Raw genomic sequence first — 6,637 nt, 5'->3', positions numbered from 1 at the left:
GCCACCTCTGCCCTTACTCAAACCTCTGCCCTTACTTAAAAACCTTCCATGTCTCCCATCGCCCTTGGGAAAAGACAGCACACCTGTTCTGGACTAGGTTCTGCCTGGCCCGACTTTTTCTGCAAGGACAGCAGCACCCTGAGCCCCACGCTGGGCCTCGCGGCTCCTCAGCCGTCTGTCTGCCTCCCTTTGGTTTCTGCTGCCGGCCAGGCCCCTCCCATTGAGCTCTGGCCCAGGCCCCGCCCTCCTCTTTGTTTGGTTAGCTCTTTAGAGCCCCACCTAATTCTCAATGAGCCCATCCTATGTCCCTGCCCGGGTATCTGACCCCTCCCCACTGATTGCTCTAAATCAGACCCCTCTCATGGTTGAGTGGTGTCCCCCCCACAAATTCATGTGTTGAAGTCCTAACCCCTAGTACTCAGAATGTGACTGTAGTTGGAGAGAGGGCCTTTATTAAAGATTAAGTTAAGATGAGGCTGTTCGGCTGAGCCCTAATCCAGTCGGACTGGTGTCCTTACAAGAAGAGATTAGGACAGAGACACACACAAGCACAGGGTGTACATATGAGGACAGCACGACAAGGTGGCCATGGCGAGCCCCGAAGAGAGACCTCAGATGAAACTAAATCTGCTTAGACCTTGACCTTGGACTTCCAGCCTTCAAAATTGTAAGAAAATGGATGTCTGTTGTCTAAGCCACCCAGCCTGTGGTATTTTGTTATAGCAGCTTGAGCAGACTAATACCTGCTCCTTCAGAGAAACTGTCACAGTTGCAGTTTAACTTTCATTTCATTAGTGAATTGCTATCTTCATCAGAAGAATGCACGTTCTGTATGGACTGGAATTGGGTCTGGTTTTACTCACCACAGTGTCACCAGAGCCTGTCACAGTGCCCAACATATAGTAGGTGCTCATTAAATACTGGCTGCATGAATGAAGAAAGCCTATGAGCGAACTGGTGAAGACAGGCATGAAAGAAACAGTAAGTACATAGTGGTTTTACCTCCTGAGATGATTTACTTGTGGCCTGGGTTGCATTGAGAAATCAGGGCACCTTGTGTTACCTAATATGGGTATTAACATGCATTTATGTAACTTCACTAGATAGAGCAAATTCCTGGAATTTCCAGTTTTTAGTCCCTCAGAGAAACATTGTTCAGTGAAATTTAATCTCGGATTTTATTTTTAAAGAGGCAAGTATCTCTCTCTTGGGTAAAAAAACCAGAATTTTAAGAGACGTAAATCCAACATCCTTGCAATTGGAAGAAAATACGGTGTTTGTATCACACCACATTGATTAAGGTCATGCTTGATTCTGGTTTGAAGAACATCCTTTCTGGTCTTCCACGGGAGCAGTGACACATTGAGGACAGAGGGGAGTGGCCACACGGAGGAGGGTGGGACACATGTGAGAATTTCTAAGTCTTCAGAGGAGTGCTCTTTTCCAAGAAACTCATTATTCACTTAATTATTCATTCTGTTTATTTACTGTATAGTTATTACACATAAATATGGTGCAAATCCCCAGAATCCTCAAACACCAGATGCCACTTTCTTGCTGCAGTCCCAGAAGACATAGCCAAGCCATCACTGTGAGAATTAAAACAACAACTAAAACCCAATTAAAATTATGCCAGCATGTTCATTTCCAAAAGAAAAACCCTGCAAAATGAACAAGCTTTTAGTCACTCCCCTGACTGCTTCTGCAAAGGAACAAACAAACAAACAAAAAACCCTTAAACTAACACTGGCACAGAATTAGTATTTAAATCACGGCCACCACGAACTTCCCTATTGGCACAGAAAGGGGACTGGCTAAGTCAACAGCGTATCGTTTCTCATTGCAAAATCAAATGGTTGAAGAAACCATTCTGCTTTTCAGAATTTTGATTGCCAGTCGGGCAATGGCGGAAGGAGACGCCAAGATGGCGACAAGACTGTTGGGGTCTTGGAATCAGTGGGTTACGCAGTCCCTTCCTCCCAACGATCTGAGGGGATGAGGCCAGGGTGCATGTCACTCCACCCGAGTATATGACTGGGCCTGAGTATATGAGGGGTTAATATACAGCCCAGATTCCCTGAACAAAGCCCAGCCCAGCACAGGTGACCTGCCAAGGGTAAAGAGGCCCGTCTCCTCCAAGAACTGGGGTGCAGGGTGACTGCTGGGACAGAGGGGGTGTGTGGGTGTGTGAGGAGGAGGGTGTGTGGAGAGGTTGGGTGTATACGTGCACGTGTTCCCAGGTCCCCCATCCTCAGAGGATACAGGCCTTCTGAAGAACAAAGTGGCCTTTTTAGATGTGTGGCTGTGGTCAGCTCCAACAGAGAGTCACCATCTGACTGCTACACCCATACCAATATAACAGTCTGCCCGGGGGGCACTGTGAGGCCTGTGGTGACCTCTGAGATGAGGTTCCTTACCGGAAAACCCAGAAGGTCTCCTGGGTAGGCTGCAGTGCCTCCGAAACCCGTAGCTCAGACCTGCGGGCCAGGGGCCCCTAGTCTCAGTGCTGAGGTTATGAGAATGGGCTCAGGAGTTGAACTGGCCAGGTTCTAATCCCAGGTCCGCTACTTACCACTTCCCTTCTCTCTGCTTATTCCCCTCCTCAGAATACAGACCACGCCTCCCTCTTAGCATTGCCATAGAATTAAATGTGCACATGAAGCCCATACAACAGTGTCAGCCAAGGGCAGGCGTATAGTAAACACTGGTTTTTATTATCAATGCTAATAACTTCCATTAGCAAGTCAGCACAGGACCAAGCTTTGCAGAAACTGTCTTATTTTATCCTACTTTTTATTTCTAAGGCAGCTGATAGAACTGTTAGTTTCACTCTTAGGCAATAAGAATGTTGCTATTCCTGGAACCTCAGATTAAAGTAAGTTTATCACCTCCTCCTATCCCACAATGCCTCATGCCTATTTGTTAACCGGTCGCAAATATTTTCTAGTCACGTGGCCTAATTTGGGGCCTTTTTGTGGAGAGGGCAAAAGTGTTTTCTAATCTATTTGGCAACTACATCATAGAGTATCAGGCCCACCAAAACACAAAAGGTCTTCATTAATAATATATGGAATAGGAACTGTGTATATTTCATTATTGCTTTCCCATGAACATAACATTAATAATCTGTTGCTGCTTTAAGAATTCATGGGCGCAAAGCCTGACACATTGTGTTATGACTGAAATTAGATATACTAAACAGTGACACTCATGATTTCATGAAAGAAACATGGTAGAACTGAGAAGATCAATTTTAAATTAAAGTAAAATCATTCTCTGTCTTAGGCTTCAATTTTATTTTTTCTTTTAGTTCATGTATTGCTCTTTAGAGAGAGAGGAAAGGAGAGACAGAGAGAGAGAGAGAGAGAGAGAGAGAGAGAAAGAGAAACATTAATTCACTGCTCCACTTGTGCATGCCGTCATTGGTTGACTCCTCTATGTGCTCTGATCGGGGACCGAACATGCAACCTTGGCGTGTCGGGATGGCGCTCTAACCAACTGAGCTACCCGCCAGGACCTATGCTTCAATTTTTAAAGCAGCTGCTCTTTCAGATTAGCACTGACATGACCTCTCTATCAGAGGTCCGATGTAAATGCACGTGCCCTAGCCCCTTCTGGGCTGACAGCCATTGATTTCAAGTAGAGCTGCTTCCCATCCCTTCTCTTGGGCAGGGCAGGGGGTGTAAGGGGAGTCGAGGAAGTAGGGGCAGAGGGAGTGTGACTCAATGAGTTCCCAGTCACAGCTATCCAAGCCAGGCCCCAGGGACGGAAAGACTGGGTAGGCCCTTCATAAAAGTCATAAAAACAAGGAACTGGAATGTCCCTAGAGATCAACTAATCAACCATCTTCCATAGAACATTCATTCTTTAAGATGGCACCCTCCCTTTCTCTCTCTCTCTCTCTCTCTCTCTCTCTTTCTCTACACACACACACACACACACACACACACACACACACACACACACACACAGTTCGATGGTCCATCAAGTAAGTCTGTACATTCCACCTATTTCTTGGAATGCCATATGGACTCTAGTATTTTAAAGGGTCTGTGAACTCCTCCGGTAAGAAAAAAAATAACCATTTATCTTTAGTCGAGTATTTCCCGAGATTTCTTGTCATGGCACCCTTTGCTCATAGAACATTTACATATAACAGGCAATGAACAGCCTTATCTAAGTCAGCCTCCTCCTTGAAACTGACGAGGCAGAGGAAACTGAGGCCCCGGGACAGTGGCTTGTTGAAGAGCACAGAGGTAGGGACAGAGCGGAGAGTCGAGTTCACATCTCCTGATCCTTGGCTCCGAGTCACCTGGCCTCTCGGAGAGCTGCCTGGACCTGTCATGCGCCAAGCATGGTGCCAGACACTAAGGACACAAAGGTGAGAAAGACACAGAGTGTCTGATAAACCAGATTTGGTGATAGATACGGAAATGTACCACTCATCCCGCAACACGGGTGGAACTCGGAAGACCTCTGCCATGGGAGTACAGAAGAAAGCCTAGATAACCTTCTAAAGCAGTCAGGAGAGTGGTCACACAGGAGGTGACGTTGGCATGGGGCGTTGAAGTGTGACCAGGAGTTTGCCTCAGAGTATATATCTCTTCCCTCAATCCCTCTCTAAAGGGTTCTTACTATAGCTCCCTCATATGGGGTGATGTTTACCTAAATCACCATGCTGGGGCCACATTATGTTGTCCTCCGATTGGACCAGGACTAGGGCTGCAGAGCTGCCAATCTAAAGGCTGGCCAGCACCTTCCAGGACTGTCTAGAGCAGTGGTTATCAACCTTTCTAATGCAGTGACCCCGCAATACAGTTCCTCATGTTGTGGTGACCCCAAACCAAACAATAATTTTGGTGGCTACTTCATAACTATAATTTTGCTCCAGTTAGGATTCAGAATGTAAATACCTGATATGCATTATGTATTTTCCGATGGCTTTAAGCGACCCCACTGGGGTCGTGACCCACAGGTTGAGAACTGCTGGTCTAGAGAGCGCTATCCGGTAGAATTTTGTGCAGTGACGGAGAGGTTCTGTTGGGTATTGATCAATTCGGTAGTCGCCAATCACATGTAACTGCTGGACATATAGTCTGGCTACCGAATATGGCTATGCAGTGAGAAACTGAATTTTTAATTTAATTTTGATTAGTTAAAAAGTAAAATAGCCACACATACTGGATAGCTGTTTTAGACTGGCGAACAGACTCCCTTTCTGATCCTAATTTAAAATAGAAGTTGCCTTAGAATCATGATTTTACGTTGAAGTCCAACTTTGAAAGTAGTGCTGGAACATTCAGGAGAACGAAGAATTATCAGATTATAGTTTAATTAATTATATGTAAAAATGTATCTAAATACATGGGAAGATGTATCTTTCATTGGAAAACCGAAGGACTTAGAAGAGAATGGATTCAATGGGTTGAAAACATTCAAATAAGTCCTCTGACCGCAAGGAATTGGCTAGAACTCAATAATGAATACTAGAAAACCAAACAGAAATTTAACTTAACAACTCGTTTTTAAATAGCCCACTTGTCAAAAAAAAAAGAAAGAAATTAGAAAATATTTTGAAGATAATAAAAATAAGACTTACTAAAACTTGTGAGATACTGCCAAAGTGGTTCTTAGAGGACATTTATAGCCTTAAATATAAGTATTAGAAGAGAGGCTGAAAATGAATGATCTTGGCCTCTAACAACTAGACATAAACAAAGCAAAGGATAAAGAAGAAAGGAAATAATAATAATAAGCGCAGAAATAATGAATCCGAAAATGAAGAAAAGCAACAAACCCAAAGCTAATGTTTGAAAAAAAATTAATAAAATGACAAACCCCAAGAAAGGCCAATCAAGAAAAGATAACTGGACACATTAATTTATACATGCAGTTAAAACATAAGGAACTATAACAGAATTATAAACACCACCTTAAAATAATTAATACCATTTCATGACATAAATAAGACAATATGATCGGCATATGAGACGGAAGCTTAGGGAAGAGCGAGCCTTATTTCCGTTTGCTCCGGTCTGAATGTTTGTGGCCCCCTTAAAATTTATATATTGACATTCAAACCTCCCCCCTCCCCCCCAGGTGACGGTATTAGGAAGTAGGGCCCCTGGAGGGTGATTAGGTCATGAGGGCGGAGCCATCATGAATGGCATTAGTGCCCTTATAAAAGAGGCCCAAGAAAGCTCCCTTGGCTCTTTTGCCCTGTGAGGTGACAGTGAAGACACAGGCACCAACGAGGAAGCAGGTTGTCACCAGACACCCGATCTGCCAGCATCGTGATCTCGTTCTCGCTGCCTTCAAGAACCGTGAGAAAGGGACGTCTGTTATTTCCAACCCACCCGTCCATGCTATTTTTTGTTATAGCAGCCTGAATAGACTTAAACACCATTTTAATTTGAATGAATAAAATATAAACTTTCTAAAACCAGACTTGTCCCTGAGTGATCTCACGGTGAGCATGCTGGGTTCAGTGGCTAGGACCCAGCGCCAGGCTCGGGCTGCGGAGCCATGGCTGCAGAGAGAACACGTGCTCCCTCGTTAATGGGCATCCCATTCCCCACCCTCAGCTCTACTGAGACACCACTGACATATAACTACAAGTTTAAGGTGCACACATGAT

Source organism: Saccopteryx leptura, chromosome 6 (genome assembly GCF_036850995.1).
Source record: "Saccopteryx leptura isolate mSacLep1 chromosome 6, mSacLep1_pri_phased_curated, whole genome shotgun sequence".
Taxonomy (NCBI): Eukaryota; Metazoa; Chordata; class Mammalia; order Chiroptera; family Emballonuridae; genus Saccopteryx; species Saccopteryx leptura.
This window is presented reverse-complemented; position numbering follows the sequence as displayed.